Source organism: Euprymna scolopes, chromosome 40 (assembly GCF_053919585.1).
Source record: "Euprymna scolopes isolate OS-2025 chromosome 40, ASM5391958v1, whole genome shotgun sequence".
In the NCBI taxonomy this organism is placed as follows: domain Eukaryota; kingdom Metazoa; phylum Mollusca; class Cephalopoda; order Sepiida; family Sepiolidae; genus Euprymna; species Euprymna scolopes.
The window spans coordinates 34,492,275-34,520,105 of NC_136521.1; the positions used below are offsets into that span (position 1 = coordinate 34,492,275).

Genomic DNA, 27,831 nt, shown 5'->3' on the forward strand with positions numbered 1-27,831 from the left:
GGGGGGTAAATCTGTTGTATACGTTGACGGTACCTATTGACCAGAAACGGTGTTTACATTATAGTCCTTGACGTTTGCACAATGTTTTAAAGCCTTGAAATTGTCTAATCGAAAATAATTTCGGGCTAGAATTAAAGTGTATAGGCTAAAAAGTCTAGTATTATGGTTCATTTATGTTCTGAAACTGAAGGAAAATAGTAATTAATTAGCTGTTGCGACATTATTATTTTTATCATTGACCGAACTCAACAAATCTTTTAAAAGCCATTCCCAGTGGAAGAGATTCCTTTAATTCATTCCCTTAAATAATTTTTTGTGATTGTTCAGAATTTCCTCATATTAAAAATTGAAAATAAAGAAAAATATAATTTTTGTATTCATTACGGAAAGAAAATATCGTAGTTTTATTTTTATAAAGAAAATCATTTTTAAACGAATTTGAATGTTTCCATTGTTTGCCATGTTAAGAATAGCTTTCTAAAATCTGGCAAATTTTAATTATTTGGAGCTCATCCTTGTTTTCTCCGTGTTTATTGCTGTTAGTGTTTGCTTTTTTATCCACAAAATTTGATTTTAAAATAAAACTACCTGATCAATTTACGTGTTTTTTCTTTTTCTGTACGATATTTTTTTCCTTCACGAGCACGTAAATCATACAGATTTTTTTTTATTTTTAATATAATGGAATTCTCGATAAACACCTTTTTTTTTCTGCCTCTTCCCTTTTCATCGTCTTGTAAACAACTTGGAAATACTACGACTCCTCTTCCTATGTACGATGGATCCAGTCGTCGTCGTCCACACTTCATTTTAAAACCTTGTTTTAAGTTGACGCGAAATACATTTTTACTGATATTTTTTTAATAAAATAATGGTTCATTATATTCTATGATTGTTAATTAATAAATATTAAACGTTTTATTCAAATTAATCGAGTTGCTGAATTTTGGGTGAATTTTTAACTGAAGGGAGGAGGCCAAATGTTTTTCATGTTTGAGATCATTTTTCCCGTTACTATTATCGTCTATTACAGCTGCTGCTACAGCTACTTGACGAGTGGTATTGTTTACAATTAATAAATTCTTTTTAGCAGTCCTTTCTTTATATTTTCGATTTTAATGTATATTACGTTAAAACTGAATTATTTTCATTTACATGATAAAATATGTTAACATCATAGTTATTTTCGTAATGTATGGTCGCTAATTAATTACAGGGAAATCGGTTTCGGCATTATTCTCAAACAAATTGCTGCTAGGCTTAAACCGTGGCTATCGAGAGTAAGACTTTTACTCTCGGTGGCGGTGTTTAAACCATGCTGGTTTCAGGAGAGATGCAGTTGGAAATTGCGTAACCTTCGCAATAGACTCCTTGCGGGTAGCCATTGTATTTTGATAGGCACCGCCAAAACTGGGGGGGCAGGTCAGTACTTTTTGACGGACCGTCTTTTTAAAAATCTACCAAAAATCAGGTAATTATCCGATCAATACGAAATTTTCAGCGATTATTAGGAGAAGAATGAACTTTATAACAGTGTACTTATTTTTCATAAACGATATATATATATATTTTTTTGCTTACAAAACCCCCCCTTGTTTTGAAGTGGGAACAAATATGCTTAAAATAATCATCTGAGACTGAAATCAACATATTGTGTTGTAAGGGACAGAATTATAGATTAAAAAAAAAAAAAAAAAAAAAAAAAATTGTTTGCATACCTTATTTTGACGTCTGAATATCAGAACTTCGATTGTGTTTAATTATCCCGCTTTTGAGTTTTGAAGTGTGAAATTCGGTGAATATGTTAAGTAAAATAATTAATTTAAGTTAAGCAAAACAAAAAAAAATTTTTTTTAATATTTATACGAAAAAAGCTATTTTAAAATTTTTGATAAATAAATTAACAATTTTTTTTTAGCGAGCCGAATAATGCATGACCATTATTAAACAGGGCATGCTTTGAATAATCGATACCAAAAAAAAAGATTCGATAAATATTGTGCCCTTTGTGTTAAAAATAGCATCTTTTTTTTCGATCCCGTTTGAAAACGTTTGCCGCCTTTGACTATGGTGGACCAAACGCGCTGAAATAATTTTTTTTTATTCTGCTTTAAATTGCCCCCCCCCCCATTTTGGGGAGTCTGGCCCCCACACACATACACATTAAAAACCAAACGCATACAAATGGTCACCCATCTGGTACTGTCCAGCCTCAGCTTAATAATACATTGAAATTTTCGTCACTGAAAAATAAGTTTTTTTTGGCCTGTTTGGTCTTCCATAGTTTGCTTTTTATCAGACGAAAACGTAAACAGAGTCGATCTGAACTCTACGTCAACGCGAATATCTGGTTACCTATATGAATAAGTGGAATTATTTGAAATTCAGGTACTTATATTATAGTATTTTTGCATATTCTCTTAGAAAATCATCCTAAATCTTAGTTAGACAATAAATAAATTAATTAATTATTTCAAAAACCCTTTTTTTTTAATATTTAAGTACGTTTTTTGTGCAAGACAAAAAATGTCAATTGTTAACTTTTTGGGAAAATTTAACATTTAAAATTGAATTAAAAATAGTAGAAAAAGTTTTACATTATTCTGTTTTCTATATGATAAAATTCAGGGTTTTATCTTTCTGGAAAAAAAAAGTTACTCAGAAATAATGGATTTTAATAAACGTAATTTCGTTTTAAAAAACAACAACAACTTGATTTTGCGGCCATTTTTGGCGGTGCCTATATTTTGAGATTGAACAGATGTCCTTTAGTATTTAGATAAATTATTTTATGTTTAATTTTCGAAAAATAAAATTAAGAAATAAAATTTGCTTTTTAAAATCCAACATGGTGTGACAATTTGCTAATTTTATATTTGTAAATTTTGCTTGTAATGTTGTTTTTGGTCTGTTCTGAGGCGAGATTTTTTAAAATATTTTCCGTTAACGAACGAGAGAAACAAAACCCATGTGCCCCTTCTTTTCTTGAAGGAAAAACAAGTTTGTTATTTTGATAAAAAAAAAATAATACACTTGTTGATATCTGCTAAGGATCAGTTGAAATAATCATTTACGCTGTCCTTTTGATTCTATAGTTCAATACAAAATCAATAAATTCGTTCATCAAAAATTATTTTTCTCTCTGCGTTTTTGTGCTAAGAACTTAGATATTTCATTTGGATTAATTTCAAAATTACATACGATAAAAATATTTTTAAAAAAGTAAAATTTTACCTTTTGCCCTCATGCTGTCAAAGTTAAAGTCTAAATTTTATTTTCGGTGTGGTTACTCGCTAACTGAAAATATTAGACGTGTTTATTTCTACGATCAACGTCGCAACTTGCATGAAGCATGTTTTGTCGCTACCCTAAAATTAACAAACTCATCTCTTAACTGTTGGTTGACATCAACTGCATTGATTTTATAAACATTCAACAGGCGCTGATGAATATTGATCGGTTCAATTTTTTCTATATGGAGGAATTCAATGATGTATGTTCATGACAGGGTGTTGCTTTTTTAGTCTCACACTGTCAATATCTGCAACAGAGATGAAATTTTCAGCTCATAAATGCACAAGTTCAGTCATAACAATGCAATTTGCATTCCCCTCTGATCCATTCGGGCAGAATAAAAAAAAAAATAGAAGACATTAATTTTGGAATATCCCTTGTCTGTGTGTGTATATATATATATATATATATATATATATACACACACACACACACACTAGCAGGGTGACCTGATGTTGCCCAGGATTGAATGATGATCAACGAATGTTTCACACTCCCATATTTTTATTATCATTGTATTGTCAATCGATGAAATCGCACATTTTTCAATTAGATCGATTGATTGCCTACTCTAGTTGGGGACCCATCATGGAAGGTTCACATGCCTCTCACAGTGGCTTAGTTCACAATACATTGTAGTCTACATTGCACTGAAGAGAACCTACTGTTGAGTTTATAAAATTATTTTTTATATATAATGGCTTGAATCAAATTTTTAAATGCAAAAGTCAAATATCATGCTTCAGTTGTGCTCTAAACAGAAACATTCATTTTGAATACGCCTCTGTCTTATCAAAGAACCTACCGTTGATTTTTTATATGCTTGGCATTACTGTTTGTGTGGTGATAATGACTTGAATTTAAGTTTAAAATAAAAAGGTCAAGTATCAGTGCAACTGTGCTTTAAAGAGAAAAATTCATTTTAAACATGCCCGTCATATCAAAGAACCTACTGTTGATTTATCTTGAACCTTTCAGCTTGTGTGGTAATAAAACTTTTCAAATACACTTGTGATGTTAGGCTGTGTAAGATGTTAACTTTGGGCAAAATCGCCTGTTTCTTCTTTCATTGGATTATTTTGATTATCAATACTTATCAAAAACATTTCGGTACAAAACTTATCTAAGAACACTTCCAGGCACATAAAGTACCTTGGTGTGAAATTTCATAAATTAACCCAGCCGTTTTCGAGTCCATAGGGAACAAAATCGCACACGCACACAGTGTCTTTTATATAATAGTGTGTGTATGTAATATATATTATATATATATATATATATATATATATATTAGTTCTTAATTATAGTGTGAGAATGAAACAATCTTTTCTCCTGCTGTAAATACTGTTAAGTTTATCTTTTTGAAAAATATTTTCATTTTTGTCAAACTATACATGTGATTATTAGTCATATAACAAAGATTAGATTTTAAAAGTTAAACCTATATAGCATATTTTCATTTGTTATTATTAACATAGTTTGTTGTGGTTTATTTTAGAAAAGTATATAGTCTTACTCAAATAACTAGTAAAATGATATTTTTAATTATTACTAAAAATTCTAAATTTTGAAGGGGGGTAACTCATTGTTTAGTGAAAAATATAAAATCTGTTACAACTATATTTTTTTTTTTTTTTTTAAGTTTGAAAAAGGGTAAAAAAAAAAATATATGAATTAAACTAAAATGACTTTACAACATCCTGAGCAGTTATGTGGCTGTTATTTTATTTTTTTGAACCGGTGTTTTCCTATTGATCCCCAATTTGAATTGGAAAGAACTCTATATCAATTATGTTTTCTGATTTTCTCGAAATTGACTCCTTACGTTCGGCCTCAAGTTGTATGATCATCAATGCAGAACATAGATTTAAAGGGAAATCTTGTTTTGTCTACAAGAGAGCTAAAATTATCTAAAATTACAAAGTCGGCTTGTGCTCAAAATATACCAAAAACTAGGATGAATGGTTATTTATTCTTTTCTTGCTAATGGTTATCAAAAGCCACTTAAGGATAAGAGTTAAACAAATTGATTCTTTAATTGTGAAAATTAAATGAATTCCTTCAAATTTAGTAAAAAAAATTTAAAATTACTTTTTTCAGATATCTAAAGGTACATGTCTTTGTTTTCCCTGCAAATTCAGCAAAAGTTGTGATTTCTGGTTGTTTACGTGATTAAAGTATTCACAATCACGGGAAAATTCTGCCCCCCTCCCCCCTCAAGGTACTGAAAATGATCTCCACTCCATCCTGTAATGATCTAAAAATGTATTATCTATTATATAAAGAGCGGCATATATACTTGTGTATATGTCTCGCTCAAAGTTTAAAACTACAAGACAAAACATTTTGTTAGGAGGGCTTGATCAGGCTACTGAATTCTGTAGCCCCCAGCTTGGTTCTTCACACATTTTATTCAACCAGTTTTATTAAGTAACTCTGTTGTTTTTTGTTTTTTTTATCAGAGAGTTAATTCCCTTATGCTAACTTGTACCTTGAAGAATTTAGATAAAGGAATTGTCTGGGCAGAGGAGAAAATGGGAGGGGGAGAACAATAGAAAGATGGCTAGAAAGAGGGAGAACTTTTAATAGAAATGTTATACTTTTCCTAGGACAATGTCTGATAGCTCTGCTAGTAATAAAAACAAAGGTAAACCAATTTTCTTTAAATCTATCAAAAATTGTATTCAAGTAGCAACCAGACATGATTACTTGATTTACTTGATAGAAAATTAAGCCACTAATATATATATTCACTGTATATACAAAGATAACATTGAGTATACCACATGCATGTCAAATGATTAATTCGGAGGCCACATCACAGTGAACTGGCAAGCGGTCATGGATTTTTAGCAACTTTTTCAAATCATTATGAAACCTATATATTTGAATAGCTCAGAGTCTGAGGTTGCAAAAAATGGGCTGATTTGTTGTCTTCTAACTGCAATTATTTCTCAAGATATGCCCATTTGAAGTTCACGAATTTCGAATAATTGTGACAGTGATTTTACCAAGGAATAAATTTGGGTACACTTGAAGAATTGCTCAAAATTTCTTCCAGAAACCCCTAAATATGTCTCATAAGCTCCTTAGATAATATCAAAGGCCCTAAATTTACTTCATTATAAAAAAAAAATTTTTTTTAAATTTTTTCCATTAAAAAACCCAAAATTTGCCCCCAGCTGGTAGGTACATTTTAACGAAAGATTGCAAAATAAGCCCCTAGATGAAATTTCTCATCCTTCAGAAATAAGAACCTAGATATAGAAAGCTATCATAATCCAATTGGGTGAAAAAATATCACTCTCGGGAACCATTTTAATTCTTGGGTGAAAAAAAATCATTCTCAGGAACCATTTTAATTCTAACATGCTGAAAAAATTTGAACTTGCCCATTTTTCCATAATTTTGGACAATTTACAATGACCGTTTAAACCATAATTCCATATAATTCTTGTCATTCTTGCTCAAATTTCATAATCAAGATCACTTTTCCAATGTTTTTTGGGATGCAGAATCCAAATCTGGCATCAGAAAACCATGAAATTGCACTGTTTTCTGGAAAATCCTGATTTTTACCCTTTTTTAAGCTATTTTCAGTCAAATATTGGTTGTAAACCAGAAAAAATTCTTGATTTTTTTTTTTTTTTTTTTTTCAAAATTTATCCATTATAATTAAATATTTCCATTTTTCTCATTTTTCAACATCTCAAATTTTATTTTCTTTTAAATGTACAATCATAATCAATGACATGACAAACATTGCTGTCATTGAGATTTTCAAGAACTGCAAGAGATCTCGATTTGACAAAGGGGCAAACTTCGATGAACTTGTGAAACTGGTCTGATTCAAGCTAGAGGTCCCACCTAGTGATAAACTTCTGACATCAAAGTTGTGTTCAAAGACTTTTAGCAGCAACAAAACAAGAATCGTTCATCCAAGTCACTTGATGAGAAGGTAGTGCTCCAACGTCACACCTATGTACTGAAGGCAAAGCGGCCTCTGTAAGAAGTCCATGACCGTCAACAACACCATGACTGAGCGACTATATGGATTCAACCAAAGCTGCTGCTCAAGCACAGAACACTTCCCCCACCAAAATGTTTGCCTTCGGTTTGAAGAACAAATACCTTCAAAACAAAGAAGTTGGTAAAGTGAGATACTCTATCTTATGCAATGAGTCCATCCCAGGCCGACACGTTTCGTTGGAGGTTGCATCTGCCATCTATGAGAGTGGCAAAATAACCAAATGGATTTACACAAACATTCATTTACTCCTGAAAGATGCTGGAGCTGATGTTCTTTCATCATATGACAAACTGTTGAAACTTAAAAAGGAACAAAGGCCAATAGTACAAAAACTGGCAACTCCATACAGTGGTGTAAAGTACACCTCCAGTGCTTGCAACTTGTGTCTGCCCTATTGTTTGCATCACTTAAGTTGCCCGCATTTCACAACCTCAACGAGATCTAACCGAAAACTGCTCACCCAAGGAATTGATAGTAGTGAATTAAGAGCCAAGATTGATATATATAATAAATTCCACAGCCATATTCTGAAAAACATATATATATATATATATATATATATATATATATATATATATGTGCGTGACTTGGGTGCCATCTGCTAGAATTGAAATCAAAACATTTAGTGCTAAAGCCTTAGTTGCTACCATTTATGCTGATAACACATGGCTGTCATTTAATCATTAACTCAGGAAAGTGAAAATTGACGAGTTCAAAGAATTTTGTTGCGCTACATACCTCCACATTAGTTCAATTCCATTGATTGATATCACTCCATGTGCTCATGTTATTTTAGGACACAGTGCTGAGTTAATTGCAGAAAATGGCAACATTGGTTTGCTCAATTATACAGAATCTGGCATTGAGGTAAATAAGTTCCTATGTCAATATTGGATAAACAAGTCTCGAAAGATAAACTATCAGATTGTATTAACAGACTTTGGGATGAGAGTGATCACATAGTTATGAAGAAAAGAGAACGTTTAAACTGCAAGCATTGCAAGTCATTAGGTCATAGCATTAGAAATTGTGAGCAGCTTAAAACTGCAATTCATGGTTGCAACAGTGAATATAAGTCTTTGTTGTGCGTTTTGACTGCTGATGATGCATGTTGAGTTATCTGATACATTGAATAAGTTTTTTCATTGTGTAACCTTCTAGTAGAGTATTTTCTTATTCTAACTTAATATTTGAAAAGCTCGTTTCATGCAGTATCAAGTAAAGGTCTTGTTTGTCTTCTAAGCTTGAATAGTTTTAAAGATAGAGGCATTTAAAGTTTGTCCGTAAATGCCTAAATTTTGTCTGCCAGCAAATTTATGATGTTTAGGTCCTTGGACTCTTAAAAAGAACAGTTTTTATATTGAATATCGGTTTTCCAACATCCTACCACGGTATTCCACCCTATTTGATGTAAAAAATGAACTCAAAGAGCTAAAAAAGCCTAACCGCTTGCTTACATTATAGGTATACATGGGTAAATGTCCGCTTGACCCCCCCCCCACAATTAAGCTCACTAAGCACATGCTAGCACATTAGCACATGAAAGATATTGTAAATTTTGTCATTTAATGACCAAAAATTGCAGTTATGTTTGTTGCAACCACTGCTCACTCTAGTAGGAGTCTTCTCTAGCCAGTACTTTAACTGAATAATGGTGACCCATGTATAATAGTCTTAACCAATTGCAATTCCATCAAAGACTGATCACTTATAGAGCTGAGAGCTTGGCTAAGTAAGTGCTCCTTGATGGTTGCTATCCACCAATATGGTTGCACCAACTAGGCAGATAAATAATTTAAACTTTATAAATGTATATATTTCATTGAAAGATAGCACACTTTCCTTTATTCTGAATGTTTGTTTATATTTCAAAACCAGAAGAGAGACTCTCATGGATTTGTGGAGTCTGTGTGGCTCCCCAAAAATCTGGTTTCCCATAAATATAAATTTTAGAAATCTTCATAAATTTATATGAAACTTGATATAATTTTTAACCTGTTATCAAAAGGGGTGATTGCAAAAAGAAAAACAAAAATAAACAATTACTGCCACAGCTCAAGTAGCTGCTGGTGCTACCAGATTCAGTTGTCTGAAAATACCGGTTTCCTGGCCTAAAATGCATTAAACATTTGATTTCACATTTACTTCCTCCCCATGAGGGCAGAGTTAGACAGAAGGTCAGTTTTTAATATGGAGAAAATCCAGCTCCCTAAAAAGGGGCACTCTGGATAGGAACAAAAATTAAATTGCTTCAGTCTAGAAGGATTTCCCTCAACTGATCAAAGAAGGTAAAGTGTAGTATCAGAACAGATACTACACTTTGCTCCTAGCCAAAAGGCCATGGAACAGATTTGATGCTATTGTTATATTTTTTTCTTTCCCTTTGTAAAATTCAATCATATTCTGCAAAAACAAAAACAATTTTCCTCTAAAAACCAACCAAACCAATATTTGAATATATCAAGAACTTGAAACAATTCTTTTTCTGTAAATACTGGATTTTACATTAAATAACCAAAAAGTGGTTGGCATGCTGTAAAACCAAGCTAAATAATTAGTGTTGTTGAAGATATGTCCTCAACAATCGGTATGACAGTAATTTTGTTGTATGGTTATGTTCAGAACTAGGATGTCCATATTCCCAGGATTTATCTTCTCTCTTTAAGAAGGGATGTCAGTTTATTACTAACTAGCATTTCAGCCTGGCATTTCCCGGGTGTTTGGAGGTGTATGTTGAGCAAATAAAAAAAAAAAAATGGTAGTAGGAAGGCAGGCTCGAACCCGTACCGCAAAGGAGGAAAAAAACGTGGGGGGGGGGACTGATGTCTTTGCTGTTACAACCACTGCCAAACCAGAAGTGACGTAGGTTTTAATTAAGGCTAGACAATCGAAAGGAGAGGATACCCCCTGTAGAAAAGTGCCCCGTTGAAGGTGAAGGTATTAGTTTTTAGGCAATTTTTCGATATTTGTCGTCTGAAAGGTCAAACTTCAAAACGATACTGATCTTGTGAAAATCCGTCACCTCTGTCGAAAGTTTTAGGCATACATGCAAACCTACATACATACATGTATTTATATATGGGTAACTTAAATTTTCGACCCAAACCAATTAAAAAGCTTGCCCTCTGAATATCCTTTATGTAAAATTTCAAATGTTTAGACCAGAAATTGTCTGAGTAATTTGCTAGAGACTGAAGCAGTCAAATTCTTTTTAACTTTGACCCCTATTATGACCCCTTAACATTTATTGTTTTGGGCTCAAATCAAGTTATTAAGTTAGATCCATGTCCAAGGGACCTATATCTAAAATTTCAAGTGTTTAGACACAAAATTGGTGGAGGAGTTTGGTAGAGTTCTCAAAGGTCAAATCGTTGAACTTTGACCCCTTAACAGCCAAATTTCTGGCCAAAAACCAATTACAAAGATTTTCCCAAATCTCACTACCCTGTATATCAAATTTCGAGTCTGTAGACTGAAAAGTGACAGTTATTGCGTAGGGAAATGTACACTGAAAAGTGACAGTTATTGCGTAGGGAAATGTACACAGACAGACACACACACACACACACACACTTTCATAGATATATAGATTGCCTGAGGCAACTCTACAGAGGAATGCCAACAAGTTTGTTCAAACATGTTTTCTTAGGCCGAAGTGTACTTCTAGTACATTGGCTTTTTTAAACCCCCATCTTCATCTTGTCTAACTAGGGGGTAAGTAAACATATATTGTATGTTTTTTAATTAACAAAAATGTTCTACAACTCAGTCACATGTGGCTCTAATGGCAACAAAAATTGATCCACATGACCCTCAAAACATCTTGAGTGATATATCTATCGCATTTTGCATAAATTCTCAAAAAATGTCTTCCAGTTATTTAATACAAATAATTAATGGGTTCGATACTGTTTTTGTATCTTAATCAGTAAAATGCAGAGTTATCTTCTCTTGTCAAGTCGTTATCAAAGTGGAAAAAGATTAGAAAATCGTAAATAAATGATTTTTAAGTTGAAATATTTCTTTGAATGATTTTACACAATTTATGTTTGGTCATAGTTGGGAATAATAGCCGTTTCAAATTGTCTTTTATTATTCATTTAAAGTTAATTAAACGTGAGAAAAGAAGATAGATGCTATTAAAGAAGTTAACAGCTCCTGCCCCCTTTCCTTCAATACAAAGTCAGTCTATATAATATACATTCTGTTTATAGCCTGCCCCTCCCCCAAACACATTCTCCCCTACTTAAACCCTGTGTATTTTATTCACTTGTGCCTTTTGTCAGTTGAGTATTTTAAGTTTTTATTTACCTGTTTCCTTATAAAAATTCAACATGAAGTTGATTTTTAATGTGGGAGATAAAAAGAAACACTTTGGATGAGACAAAAAAATTGGCCCAGTCAAGAAAGATTTTTACCCTTTGACTGAGAAAATAGCAGATACTACACTTCGGAAAATTTATTCATTTTAGAAAATTTTACAATAATTATAAAATAATTATAAAAATAGGCAGAAGGGTATTCAAAAGTATAGAGAAGAGGTGTCTATGGCCATCCTTGTCATTCCACCTTATATTTGTCTAAGCTATTCCTAGCTAGAATTCTCACTCACCATAATACCACATTCAATCCAGGGATCATCCTACTTAAAATTCCAAAATTGATTTTTTTTTTTTTTTTTTAATAATTTACTTATTAAATATATACATAAATAAAAGGTCATTTATCTACAATAATTTCATTACCATGGGGTGGGGAAAAACAGAAAGTAAAAAGTTATAGTAACACCTTCCCCAAACCTTTAAATGATAATCCACCTCCTGTTTTCCAGCTTTGTTTGGAACTGTAAACAAGCAGACTAATCTCTAAGTGAGGCTGAAAGTTAGATGGGAGAAGAAATAAATTGGACTTGAGGGGTATGTGATGTCTTTTCAAGATGAATACAATTTAAGGGAAGAGTGGACATCTCGGAGGTTTCCTATTGGGATGGGAAGGGCATTCACTCGACTAGCTCCCACAAACTCTGTGCGCCATACTCAAGCAGGGGACACATACTCAAACTTGATTCATCTGTGTACACACAAGCTCCCTACTTTTATCCATCTTTTGAAGATCGTAGAATGTAATCTTTTAATATCACATCTGATCTTGATCTTCAGTTGATGCTTGAAGAACGTGATTAGATCCTGATCAACAAAAGATTCAACCTCTCAGTTCTCATTCAGTCGCAACATCCTCACAACCATTTGTGGTACAGCTAGGATATCAAGAAACCTCATTTGTCTGTACTTATCCCATGGTGGCCCAACATTGTCAATAACATAGGATACATTCAGCAGATGAGGATGCTTGAGGTCGATACAAGCCATCACCTCACTGACATACTCCCATTACCACTGGAATTCACTACATTTAAAAAAAAAAAAAAAGCATGTTCCAGTGTTTCTTCTGCTGGAGTCCTGCAACGAGGACACTCAAGTGAATCCACTTAGCCTGAACTGTGTGGTATGGCATTGAGGGGTAACACATGCTAGGCCAATCGCCTAGGTAAAGGAAAACTCACTTATTAAGATGATTCAAACCTGTCCCTCAACTCCATGGGGAGCGGTTCTCTTTCCACAATCCCAACTGCTCAATAAGCGGGTCACCGGAAGCTGCTCTGACTCATCCTCTCTGAGGAACTACATATTGCCTACCACAACCATCAATCAAATGATTGAAGATAAAGTCGAGAAAGATAGTATCGATTGAGGGCTCGCAAATTCCTCATTCACTGTTCAACTCTTGAGAAAGGTAGCCTTTTGATGACGTGCCAAATGGGGTATTTTCAAGCCCCCCCCCCCCTCACACGCATGTTGAAAACAGACCTGTCTGTGAACCCAATATCACTTCTTGTCCCCAAAAAAAGCAAGCCCAGGAGGCGTTGGAGAGCCTTTTTGTATTTTGCAGTCAGTACAGTATGAGAGGAAAGATGTACATGGCGCATGCTTCTTCTCTTCTTTTTAAGAGAAGTTTCCTTTGAAGTCAAGGCTTGACCAATTTTTTGACTATTTACTGTACTTCTGACCAATTCTTTTCAAGTTGAGGGCCTTGTCTGAACAACATGCCAAGGATTCAAACTGGGCCATTCATCTAGCTAAAAGGAGACTGGAGGATGATGATCCTATTCCAAGCACCCGACCACAGACTGACTAACTTTCTGCAGTTCAATTTGGCTCCTTGTTTTGTGACAAGTGAGCACCTCTGTCACCATCTCAATCTCTCAAAAGCATAACACAGATAATGATACTACACTTTAATCCCAACCTGAAGATCAACAAGTGCATGAAAGTTTTTTTCTTAGTAATTTAAGTGTTTAAGAGTGTACTTATGTAAAAAAAATAAAAATAAATAAAAGTTAGTCACTTAAAGTGATGATGATGAATTAGTTCTCTCTTCATTCATCATCATAAACAGAATACTACCCCCTCCTTCACCCATCCTACATTGTTTGACTAACACAAAAGTGCCTACTTTTAATAAGGACTTTTTAAATATTAGTGTCTTCTTAAAATAGATTGAATTTGCTAACCATTATGGGATTCAATTTTTATGTATGACTCACTTCCAGATTCACTCATCTTGCATGTCTTTTTTTCCATATATTATTTAAATTTTAACTTCTAGCTTTATGTAAGATTATATTTGGTACTTATTCATTATCTGTCACCACTTTTTCATTTTATGCTCCAACTTTTTCACAAATATTCAATTTAATTTTACTTGTTGAATTTAGGTTTTCAATTTTGTTTCTAGCATTTTTGACCACCATTTTGGACAGTTTTTACTGTGGCCAAAAAGGTCCTATGACTGAAAACTCAAATACTTGTTAATTTCATTTGCATTCACTCAAAAATGAGGGAATCTCTGGTAACAATTAATGATAGACCCCTCCTCCCACAAAAATATATAAGTACACTAGCTGGACGTCCGGCGTCGCTCGGTCGTACAATACGCTTAAACATGATATTTTAATTGTATACAGATTGCGTATGTATTATTATAGAATCAATCCTCTATTGATTATTATATATTTTGAGGAATAATTTGGCCGGTGAACTAATTCACAAAAAGAACAGTAATGATGAATAAAGGGAAACCCTAACTTTCAAACACACCGGAAGTTGGCATCCGTGTCTCTCAATTGAAGTATAGAAGCACAGAATCGAGACAATTTTCAGTTATATTTTATGTTTATTTTTTCACGCCATTCTAAGAAAAATATATAAAATATGTAAACATTTTTGATCAATTTTTAAAATTTTTTAATCGGTTATCTTTTCAAATAACTGTTTATTTTAGTTAATGTTATATATTTTGTCAGACTAGATATTTACAGAAACATGAAAAAAACTGAATGTGTTATATTTTTTAGTTTTAACTATGTTTTATTAAGTTAATATTTTATATACATATACTAGCATGGGTGCCCGGCGTTGCCCGGGTATTTGGAGATGTATGTTGAGCAAAAAAAAAAAAAAAAAAAGTGGTCAATTTTTTAAACTTTAACCCCTATTATGACCCCTTAAAATTTATTGTTTTGGGCTCAAATTAAGTTATTAAGTTAGATCCATGTCCAATGAACCTATATCTAAAATTTCAAGTTTTTAAACCGAAAATTGTCGGAGTTTGGTAAAGTTCTCAAAGGTCAAATCATTGGACTTTGACCCCTTAATCGCCAAATTTCTGGCCGAAAACCGATCACATCGATTTTCCCAAATCTCAGTACTTTGTATATCAAATTTCGAGTCTGTAGACTAAAAATTGACAGTTATTGCATAGGGAAATGTACACACACAGATAGACAGACACTTTCACTTTTATAGATATATAGATATGTATATATATATATATATATATATATATATATATAGAGAGAGAGAGAGAGATGCGATTAAAAAATAAAAAAAAATTGATAAAAGCGTTTACGTATTTTTTTATTATAATGGGGTAAAAAAAACATTTAAAATTTTTTTTAACCGTATATCTTTTCAAATAACTATGTTTATCTAAGTTTATATGTTATATATTTTGTCAAACTATTTAGATATTTTAAAGATATATTTATTTACAGAAATATGAAAAAAACTATGAATGTGTCATATTTTTTTACAGTTTTAACTATGTTTGATCAAGTTAATATGATATATGTGCGCGATTAAAAAATAAATAAATAATTGATAAAAAAAAAGTTTATATATTTTTATTATAAGGGTGTGAAAAAAATAAACATATATTTGGAAATTGTATCGATTCTGTGTTTCCATACCTGAGTTTAGAGACGCGGATGCCAACTTCCGGTGTGTTTGAAAGTTAGGCTCTATTTTATTCACCATTACTAAAAGAACTAAATAAATAAAAATTTAGAAAAATGTTTTTCATCAAATTTCATCTCTTTGTTTACTATATCACTTCAGCTGATATTTGGACTTGATGATGAGTGCCCTGGAAAAGTCACTTCTGATTAATGTATAGTTTTAAAATATTCAAAGGAAGAAATGATTTGTGGCAATTTTAAATCATACCTCTTCTTTTATCGTAAATTGAACTCATAAGAAAAAATTAAAATAAAATGGTGAGATACACCTGGGCTTGAACAGGGGATCATTCGATTTTTAGTCAAATGCTCTATCACCGAACTATTTTTCAGATGACAAATCTTTTTGTTTGTTTTTTTTTTCTAAAGAAAAAATGATTTGCTGAGATTTTATATCCCTTGGCTGCTATAACATAAAAAAATTTCTTTTTCTATACAAAAGAAAAGACTATTTTGAGGATCAGATTTTTTTCATTTTTGATAATTATCGGATGAATTTCTGTACAATACATATCTAAGAACACTGTCAGACATAAATTAGCTTTGTGTGAAATTTGCAAAAGATAGGCCTAGCTGTTCTGGGACCTATGAGGAAGGAACTTGCACACAAAGTGACTTTTAGATAAGAGTGTAGATAAGAAAATTAAATTCAATTTTTATTAATTATCTATAGAATTTTCATGGGTCCCTCCTAGTTATTTACTCATGAGGCATTATCAATGATCGCTCACTGCCAATAACACGGTGTTCCCTGGAGTCTAAGTGACAAATCTTGCCAGATTTTTGGCACTCTATGCCTCTTTCAAAAACCATTATAAATCATACCAGCTGGTTACCATTAATTTTAACTGATTACTACTATTGGCTTTCTCTGGAATTTGAATGGTTTAAGCCAACATTCCAAGGCTTGTTAGTACTTCCCTTCTTTGTTTTCTATTTTCCTTGACCTTTCACAGAGCCATTTTTGTATGACACCAACCAAGGATTGTACCAAACAAAAAAAAATATAAAGTTGAAAAAAATAAAGTTGATTCATTTAATGATTTGAAGAAAACATTGGGTGTGAGTGACCCTAACCTTAAGTCAAGGAAAAAAATGAAAATTTATTTCATTTAATGTTATTACCAATTGATTGTTCTGTGACGGTTCTGCCATATTCAATTTGTTCCTTAAATTACATTCATAAACATTTAGACTGATATGAGTTCTCTCTTATAGAAGTACTGGAATTACTAAATTAAACCTGAATTCATGAAAGCATAGTTTCCATAGAAAAAATATTTCTGAAATAAAAGGAATTTGTAATGTGGGTAAGATCCGGCTTCCCCCCACAAAGGGGATGAAATCTAATTTTACAAGAATTTCTTCCTTCATTGAGCCAGGATAGAACTGACACTACACTTTTATGTGGCCAAAAGATTCAATTGTGTAGTATTCTTCATTAATTAAAAAAAAAAAACGTATCCCAAATAATTTTAGTTTTTGTTGCACTGATTGTCATAAACAAAGATTGTTTACTTAGACATTGTAGGGACAGACCCATACATTACCCCCTCCTTCTCTTTCTCACACACTTTCTTTCTCCCTCTGTTATGTCTCTTTTTAAGTGCGCCCTCTTCCAGCCAGTTTAGAAGTTTGAATTAGATGTGGGGAGGGGTCAGTCTAAAGAAAATCCAACTGCACTCAAATATTCCCCCTTCTCTAGACAGCCTCTGGGTCATTAGGGATTTGAGAATCTTTCTGAGTTAACTCCCTTTCTAATCTCAGCTTTTCTATCTAGTTGTACTTATTATTTCCCCTGCACACACACACCTACACATCTCTTCTGCTTGGTACTTGAGTACTCTATTAAATCTATAACAGTCTAATCTAATTTCATCAAGAAAATAAACTTGCTTTCTTTTTTTATTTCAAACGTTTCATATACTTGGATGAGTAAATTAGTTCCCATTATTAATGTAAGTATACATTTTATAAAATTAATAATATAAATTATGGTAATAATATTTATAGTCTCGTGGATCTCCATGCAGTCTTGAGACAGTGGATACTTTCTGTAAGGTTGGTTTTATGTGTAATTATGAAACAAGGATTGCTCCTCAATTTCTAACTATGACTTTCTAAAGTTAGCATTGCCTGAGTCCACTATACTGATAACAATGCGGAGGTAAGTAGAGAGAGCACATACAGAATCTACTATTTCACCAATTTTAGTATTGACCAGACTGAACATGGTTTAATTTTAGTGATCTGTGTAGACATGACTATGCCATATATTTTGTGGTCTATTAGAAAATAACACACCACTATATAAATAGCTGGCTTTATTAATAAAACAACTTTTAGTCAAAATTCAACTTCATTTGTCAGTGTAGTCTCTTTAAATATTTAAGATTTGTATTGAATTTGATCCATAATCATTAGACACTAATTGAGCAAAATTTAATGAATTTCAATTTCATAAAACTTTTGAGCCTTTAATTTTAGATATTTTCTAGAATTAAAATCATCTGATGGATTTTAATCAAAATTAGAAAGGGTTTTTAGTATTTGAATTTTAATCTTTGTAATAGGACATAAAAATGATTACAAAACTGTTCTATTTGGGGAATTAATTTTATCTGTTTTGGAGGGATGTTCTCCTAATGTAATAATAATCTTTTGTTGGTCCTCCAACAAAAGAAGGGTGGACCTGTAAATTCACCCTTGTCCGTTCGTCTATCTGCACTTTTCTCAATAACTACACCTTGGAATTTTTTTAATTTTGCACAAACATTAAACATAATGAGTAAAAAAGTAACAGAACGGATTTTCCAGGAAAACTCCCCCCCCCCCCGGGTGCCTTTCGTGTTAAAATGGCTAAAATTGACACTTTTGTGCTTATTAAAAAAATTGATGCCTGTGTATGTCTATTTAGCAGTTTTGCATGGTGCTGAATCAAATTTAAATATGTTAAGGCCTTGGTCTAAATGGGGGCGGGGGTCAAATGATGGATTTAGTCATTTCTTTTTTTTGCATGGTGCAGAACTCAAATTTACATATGTTAAGGCCTAAAACTGCACCGTTTGTTCATTTTCACCAGGATTTGACGTCTCTGGGGACTTTTGGGGCTAAATGGGGGGGGGGGTAATGCTGAACTTTTTTTATGCCTCGTTCACTGTGCACTCATGGGGGGACCATGCATGTTTCACTTATTCAAAATAAGAGTTATCTTTAAAATGAATCAAGTTTTAACTGATAAAATAGTTTGAAATTATGAATTTATAAAAGAAATATTTCTGTAAAAAGAAACAAAATACATCCTATCAACTCAACAAACAGTATCTTAGCTAATAAATAATTAATGTAAAAGCAACACACATATATAAAGTAAATAAAAAATCATGGGTAAGAGAAGTGATAGACGAAAGTAATTGAAAGGCTGTAATAGTTTATTTAGCAGACCTTTTTTTTTTCTTCTTCCTTCATGTTTGTAGTCTCAACACTCCCCCACCCTAGGAAGAGGAAGGGGGTCTGGTATGTAGGTCAACAGGCAAAGCTTTCAACCAATGACAAGTGAAAGACCGTTTTTTAAATAATACAACAAAAAAAGCTACTTTTAGGCAGGACTCCTGCATAAACACTGAATCATATGTTTTTTTGGAGTTTCCATTTGGATTGGGCAGATTTTTTGTAAAGTTTTCATAAATGAAAGGATGTATTTATATTGGTAAGTGAAATATATTATTGATGTTAAGAGTAGAATTCTAAATAGATTTTTCAAATTTTAATACTTACTATTACTTATGTTTGCATGTTCAAATTTTTTTTTTGCTAGTGACTTTTCACGAGCAGAAAAAAATTGAACATACAAACGTAAATCTTTTTGTATAAATGTGTAATTTAAAGTTTTTTTTTTTTTTTAATTATTTTTGCTTAAGAGCATAGCATAAATGTTCTGATTGACAAATCCTTCTAAACTGAGACTTTTTTTGTCGCAAAAGTAAACTCCCTTTTTGGATACTGGATTTTCCTCACATTAAAAACCGACCTTATGTCTAACTCTGCGCTCGTGGGGAAGAAAAGTAAATACGGATTTTATTAATAATACAATGGCTAAATTAATTTAGTTATTGTATTTGAAATTGTTGTTTTAAACCATAAAATTATAAAAAAAATTTTGCAGATAATTTTTCCATTTTAATTATTAGTATTATCTAATGTAAGTAACCGATTGTCTTATGAATTTACAATAAAATCTTTTTATCAATAATTGTTCTTGAAGGTGTGCAGCAGTTAAGAATAGTGTTGAGTGTATGTGTATGAATAAATATATATATATATATATATATATATATATAAAAGCGAAAATGTGTGTATGTTCGCTTTTTGTGTATGTCCAAGAAAGGCTCTACAACGAAGGTCGCCTGTCTATTTAATTTGCTCGACTTTGAAAAGATAAATATTCTACATTTTTCGCTCGCCACATGTGGATTAGGCTTTTTCGTATAAAAGCGACACTAATTCTGGCAGTATTTTTCCGGTCGCCGGAAATGTCTGAAAGCAATCAGCTTTGATCAATGTGGAAATATTTTCCTTATATCAGAGAATTGCTATTCAATTTGGACAATCCCCTTTTTATGGGGAGCTCCCCCCCCCCCCAACATCTTGGGAAAATAAAAATAAGAAAAAGTGTTCCCGCAGTAAATAAAATACTACCCCGCAGTCAAAGTTGACGTCATTAAAACGTGCACCTGCCAATTCTAAGTAATTAAATAAATTCAAACATGTTTCCGTTAGTATTTCGCGGTGGCCTAGTGGTTAACGTCGTACGTTTTTTTTTTTCACACTTTAATTCCCAACTTTGCCTCAAGGGGTTTGGGTTCGATCCTCATACCCGGAGTTTTGATTTACCCAAAACCACACACACCTCCAAACACCTGGGTAACGCCGGGTACCCCCCCCCCCCCAGCTAGTATATATGTATAATTACAAAAATTAAATAAAAGCAAGGGAGTTAACTGTAGAAATTCAAATTTATATCTTGTACAAAATGCATGTTCTTCAAGGATACTTTTGGAGCACTGTAGAGAGGAAACATATTCTTTTGTTCCTTCCTCTACACAATTAGATGCTCTTTTAAAAAAAGATGTCGTTGAGTACCAGATATTTTTCTGAGTTTGCTTTTGCTATGGCTCCACATATAATTTTGAGAAATAATTAAAATTTTAGATTAAGTATAGTGGTTACATTTTTAAATTGACCATTCATATGTTAAATAATTTATTTTATTTATTTATTTTTTTTTCCACCAAAATAATATCGAACCTTATTCTTAAAAATTACCTGTTGGGCATTCTTTTGTATTACTATGCTTTCTGCAAATAACATCTTTTTGCAATGAAAGAGCATGCTGATTTTTATATATTTAAGTTTATTTTTATTTTAAAAGCACTAAATAATATTTAAGCAAGAAAGAATATTGTAATTAACAAAAATATATGTACTAGTGGACATGTAGAAATTCTACAGATTTCTTTGACATTAATTTTTTTTTTAACAGTTCAAGTGTTATATTTATATAAGAATTTTAGATGATAGCGCTTCATTTTATTTGTAAAAGTACAACTAAAATATTTCTTTCTGGTTTCATCTCTATTAACAAATCTGACATTGCTTGAAATTGGATATTATGTACTATGTACTTTTTGTCACTACACTCGTGTTCATTATATTATTGGTCCACCAACTTAGTTGGATTTAGATCTTAGAATTCACCCTTGTCCGTTCCATCTGTTCTTCTGTTCGTTTAAAAAATTCTCAATAATTACTCATTACATTTTTCTAAAATTTTGCATGAAGTTACAACTACCCAAGGGAGGAAATGTAACCTCAGATTTTTGATAAAAATTCTGGTTGCATCCCCAGGGGATATACATCTGGAAACGTAATATTTGACCATACAGGAGCAATACTTTGTTGTTGTTATAGAACTTCTACTAAAGTTGCTTCATTATCTTTTATTCAAAAACATGGCAACGGCATCAGTTGGGGGATCATATAGTTTTTGGCTTTTCTTTGTACAACTCTCTTCCATCAGTTTCACCAGCTAAGATAGTTAGAAGTTAAAATGTTTTTTTAACTAACTCTCCGAATTTAAATTTAAATATGATTTAAATTTCACAGAAATAAAATATTTGAAATTTGAAAGGTTTATGTCCTTATAGGGGTGCACTTAGAGATTCGGGAACATTTCTATTATCTTCCATCATTACAGGTCCTGGATATGACCTTAAACTATATCCAGTGGTGAGGCCCCAGCTTGCGAGCTTTGGGGAGTGTGGAGCCACCCTTTAATTGCTGTTGCTCCCAGGTTCACTCTGACCCGGAGTGGTAGTACCTGTTAGGGTTCCAACTATGAGTTAAATAGAAACAGACTTGAAAACAACAAATATATTCTATTAAAAAATCTTTCTTCAAAATCTTTGGATTCGGCATTAAATAACCTGAAAAGGGTTGATATGCCGTAAAACAAAAACGACCAAACAACCAATCCCTCATTATATTTTACATAAGAATGCACTTTTAGATTTTATGCAGATTTTCTAACCTTACTTTTTATAGGGGGCACACAAACCTCACACAAGCACCTTGCTACACAGACATTGAATCTTAAACTATAGAAGATTAATAAACTATCAGACACAATCTTGTGTCTTTGTTTTTCACCTATACATAACTTTGATAAATATACATTGAATTATTATTCTATTTATCAAATATTTGTGGAAATCCAAAATAAAAATGAGGAAACATTTTTTAAATCCTATAAAAAAAAATACAAAGTGTAAATATAGGTATTTGATTATTTTTCTCTGACACTTTCACCTGGTAACACCAAGTAAATACAGGTAGTTATTTGTAACATTTTTGTAATTAAAAGGTATTTAATTAAAACAAAAAACAAGTAAACTGATCGACCGTAGTTGAGGGTGATCCCCAAGGCAAAGGTTCCTTTTTATTAGTTATTATATCAAGGTGTAGGGGAGGGCATCACTTCTTTCCCAGGATTGTTTCACTTTATCCTTGATTCTTACCTTATAATATTGAGTGCTTATCAAAAGAGCAAGTACTCTTTTTTAAGCTTTTAGCATGACTATTAAACATTGAACCCTCTATTACCATTATGCCAAATAAATTGTTATCTAATAGAAACAATTTGTTGAATTTGTATACATGTGTTCTATTGTTTATACAAAAAAAAAAATCTACAGATGGTTAATAACTTTCTTAGCTAAAACTTTTGTAATTAACTTGAAAAAATACCAGTTGTCATCTAACACTACTGATAGCTTCAGTTTCATTTAGCACATGTATTCAGAAACTTTAAATATAAGCTACTGTTTATTAAGACCAAAAGCTACTGAAGAATAAGAACTACAACAGTATTAGTCATGTTAACCAACTAAGCAAATTTTTAACAAAATTATCCATTGAAAAGATATAATTAGCCATTTCATTTTTATATAACTGACATAACTTTTTTTTATATTTTTTCCAGAATTTTTACAATGAATTGGAATGTATAATGAAGTAAAAATAGGTAAGTATATTTTCTTTTTTGTTTTTATTACAAGAAATATAAGTTAGATACTTCTACAATCAAATGAAATCAGTTGAGAAATGTGTATTCCTTCTACCATGTTTGAACAAGATGCCAGTTTACATTACATTTGAACTTCTGCATGTCAGTACAGCTGTCGGGAAAGTAGGTAATTGGGAGGGAATTACAAAGTTTACCAGTCCGAGGAAAGAAGCTATTAGAGTAGAAGGCTTTCTGGCATCAAAAGACCGCTACAGTAAAACGCTGGAATTTTGTTGCTAAACAGGTTTGTCGGGGTATGTATATCAAGGCGGCACAAGTGCGATGAGTTCATCAGAGATCATTCCATTTTCAAGAGATACTTTGTGATCATCTTTTCCTAATATAGAACTGCTTGTCAAAACTATAGTAATAATTGTACTATTTTATTATATTTTAATGCTGTATTATGTATTTACTTCGTTATTTCAGACTGATGTATTATCCTTCATTAATCAGTTGGGGAAGGGGTAGTATCTTTCAATGTTATCTGGATACCATCCTCCCAGGTGTTATGTTCTCCTTGGAGAAGAAGGCAGTGTAGTGTATATTTGTCATGATGCTATCTTCCCAGGCTAGCAAAAATATGTGATCAAAGGGAGTATATATGAGGTGCTTTAAATAAGTTTCCAGATTTTTTTTCGTATGGGCACTTTTATTGATAGTACACACATGAAACTCTAGTCTCCTTTGAAGTAATCTCCTCCAGCTGCAATGCACTTATTGTACTGTTCCAACAACTTCTGGAAGGCCCTGTGGAAGTCCTCTTGTATGAGTGTCAACAACTCTTGTCACAACCTCTTTCATCTCAATTGTCTCATTACGACAGCCTCTAAGGTTTTTCTTGAGCTTAAGGAATAGCTAAAAGTCACAGGGAGAAAGATCTGGACTATAGGGAATGTGAGGAAATGTCTTGATGTCCATCTTGGTCAAATAATTGTGACAAGGATGTTGTGGACTGGGGCATTGTCCTGGTGGAAATGCTACTGACCCGATTTGAAGAGTGTGGGTCTCTTCTGACGGAATCTCTTTCTAAACTCCCTTACCTCAACATAGTATTCGTTGTTGACTGTCTGTCCAGTGCATGTAGATCATGCCCATGTTGTTAAAAAAAAAAAAAAAAAGATCATCATAAGTTTCTGGATGGATTTGCTCTGTCTGACCTTCTTCCAAGAGAGTCAGCATGTTTCCACTGGGACCCTTGACTCTTGGTTTGTGGGTCATAGCAGTATATCCAGCTTTCGTCGTAGGTCACTAGAGCATCAAGAACTGCGGGATCTGAATTGATCAGCTCGACCATCTCCCTGCTGTCATATCGTCTTTCTTTCTGATCTTCTCAGCGCCCTTGTGACAAACTTTGCACAAATCTTCCGTATCTTCGGTTCCTTGCAAATAATTGTGAACAGTTCCCACACTAACATCAAAGTGTGCGCTTATTGTCTCTATAGACATACGTCCTTATCCAAGAAATTCTTTATTTGACCAATCAACTCTTGTGTTCTGACTTCTTTACTCCTCTCACACCTCTCATAGACTCCCAGCATTTCTTGAATCTCTTATGCCATTCAAAAACTGATGATCGATTCATGCAAGATGGTCCAAAAGCAGTCTGATACGTTTCATACGTTTCTGTGGCATTTTTTCCAAGTTTAAAACAATTTTATTACATATCGTTCTTCTAAAGAGTCCTCACGTTCAGGTTGCATTTTTGAAATTCATCACCTATGAAAATCAGTAGGATGTATTCTAATTCCTGCTGTAGCTGTTCGTTTAAACCTGAAATCATAAAAATTTGTCAGTCATCTTGTAAGATGTATAGCAATAACATACTGAATTTTCAAGACTCTATGACAGTTTTAAATGCCTGTACAAAAGAAAATCTGGAAACTTCTTTAAGGCACTTCATTTTTGTCAGTGTCTATTAATGTATGCAAAAAACCTTTGGACATTGTAATGAATTAGCAATTTCAATATTTTAGACTTATCTTTTGAAATAAGGATTAAAAAGAATAGAAAAATAATGGATGGACACATTCTTCTACTTAAAATATAGAAATTTTTTGAAGTTGGTGGATTACCATGTGTTTTACTTTCTTACTATAAATTTGTTTTCATTTGATTTAAACACTCAAATGAATTTTAATACTTTTCTCATTAATTTATCATCGGTTTAATGTCTGCTTTATAGGCTGATATGTAGTGGGTGAATTTTAGAAATTGACTTCCAACTTAGCCTATCTCTAGTCAGGTTTTATTTATCCCTCTTTTAAATATATACTTATTACTTCCTCCTATGTTTTCCTTCATCTCCCAACTGACATTGCTCCCTCAACTGTTCTAGATTTATTAACCTAAGCAATTTCCTCCATTCCATTGAAATCTTTTTGCACACCACCTCTATACGGTCTAGTTTAATCTTCCTCTCAAGCTTTTTTTTTATTATTATTTATCACTTTTATATTATCATTAAAACTGTTTAAATCAATGGTACAATGAAATGTTCTGGAATAAGTTATACATAAGAAAGATACATCAAAATCCATAAAGCTGTCTAATTATCATAACTACTTTTTTTAAATCATTTATTAATGATTGGTGTTATTCATAATTTTGTTGTTGCACTTATGCAATATTTTTGTCACTGTCAACAGTAATTAATTTGAGGGATTTGATAAAAGATTGTATAAATTATTAAACCTTTCTTAAAATATTTGCGGATTAATTTTCAAGGGAGGTAATTTAAATTAAGATGTATGAGGCAAGATGTACCTCTCTCTCTTTCCTCTCTTGTTAGTGACCTAACATGGAGAAAGGCAGGGGGTGATATTACTCCCAATTCATTAACAACCAACATTTTATTCTGTTTTTAAATTCAACGAAAAATAAAAAGCATAATCACGCACATTGATTTCATTTGCCTTTTAATTTTTTAAAGATAAATAAATTTACCAAAATGTTAATGTCTGTTTATATAAATAAACGTTATTGTATATCTAATTATATGGATAGATGCTGAGGTTTTTGTCCTATGTTTACAACAAATTGATGAATAAAATGTTTTTTATTTAATGGTTTGATTTCAAGTAGCCAACTTCGCAAAGCGATAACAAGCTGGCAAAGCTATCTTGTATATTACTAAAACTCCATGGATCTTGAATACTGGATGATGCCATCATTTTATGACCACCACTAAAACTCTGGTAGGGATAACTGCACAATGGATGATGTTACAAAATGTTGGCATCATCTTTCAAACCAGGATATTAGGGATGGGAAGATGTCCATTATAACATTTTATCTATATCCATGAGTGGTGCCCAGTATACTGTTAAAACTAGTTCTTGTTTGCTTATACACTAGATGTATCATGAAAATGGTGGATAATCTCACAAAAGAATGACATTATCCATCAAACCATAGAGAAGACATTAAGACTCATGAGATTCCTAAAACTGTTATCTTTGCTTGTCACCATGCACACTTCATCTCTAGATAAATGTTTTTAATACAGAAAGGCTGAAGAACATAAATTAAAAAAATAAGAGAAACGGTGAGAAAACTGAAATGATATAATTTAAAGATGAATGGAGCCAAGAGTTTATTATAACATCACAATGTATTCTAACTTTGTGAAATGCTTTTTCATAATCCTTGTAAAAATGTGATTATCATCCAATGTCAAAGTTAATAAATTATATATTAAATAATATGTAAAAGCAAATACTGACAGATCGGGTCATACATGATCCAGAAAAGGAATAAAATTGTCAATTATGAGTTTTCTAAATTCAAAAGTAATTTTGAAGCCTTTAAATTGTTGATTAATTAAAGGAAAAGTGAATAATGAAAAAATTATTGGATCAGTTTTGCATATTTAAAAAAAAAAAAAAAAAAAAAAAAAAAAAAAACAACCCTATTTTTCTTCAGAGCCATTTTAGCATTTTGGGGCAGTTCATCTTTTTTTTTTTAGGGGAGGGGGGTACTTTTTTTTTTTTTTTTTTTTTTTTTTTTTTTAGAAGATTACATGCTGTTTTACAAGGTTTTTGTTATGTAGGAAAGGATTGCCACTCTGATTTAGGGTTGGTAATAGCATTAAGAGTAAGGAAGAGGATTGCTACTCGAACTTAGGATTAGTGGTGGTGTTTTGGAAGCACTTGAAAGAACTTATCACTCAGACTTGATATTAATGGTTGTGTAAGTAAATTTATTTTGTTACTAACTTTTCAGTGTGGATATATTTATTTTCATTAACTGCCTTAAAAATCTAGAATGGTCTGCAAGCAGATCATTTGACGTTCAATTTCATATATGAAAAAAACTTATGGCTGAACACGTGGGGTTGTTCATAACCTTATTACTTTTTTTGTTTCATTTTACTTCAGTCGAAGCACTCAGAAATCAAGGGACCCACGACCTGGGTCTAACACTTGAAGTCTATATGAGATACATAGATATTCAAATGTTCCATTAAAGTTCTTTATCTCTCAAACACAGAGTTAGTAAAGAAATTAAGAACATAATTTTCCTCTC

At 32.2% G+C, this 27,831-nt stretch overlaps 1 protein-coding gene and 1 pseudogene across 2 annotated transcripts in view; one reads left to right on the forward strand and one right to left on the reverse strand.

Moving 5' to 3' along the window:
• LOC145265485 (uncharacterized) overlaps positions 1-27,831 on the forward strand; it is a 117,926-nt gene that overhangs the window by 9,587 nt on the left and 80,508 nt on the right. The window contains exons 1-2 of one of the 2 annotated variants that reach the window (XM_080121360.1): positions 19,228-19,389; positions 23,221-23,262. The gene's annotated coding sequence lies outside the window, so the exon portion shown is untranslated. Of the gene's footprint in view, positions 1-19,227; positions 19,390-23,220; positions 23,263-27,831 lie in introns of those variants that run through there. The other variant, XM_080121359.1, reaches the window with a different exon arrangement.
• Positions 9,497-9,675, reverse strand: LOC145265835 (U2 spliceosomal RNA; annotated as a pseudogene).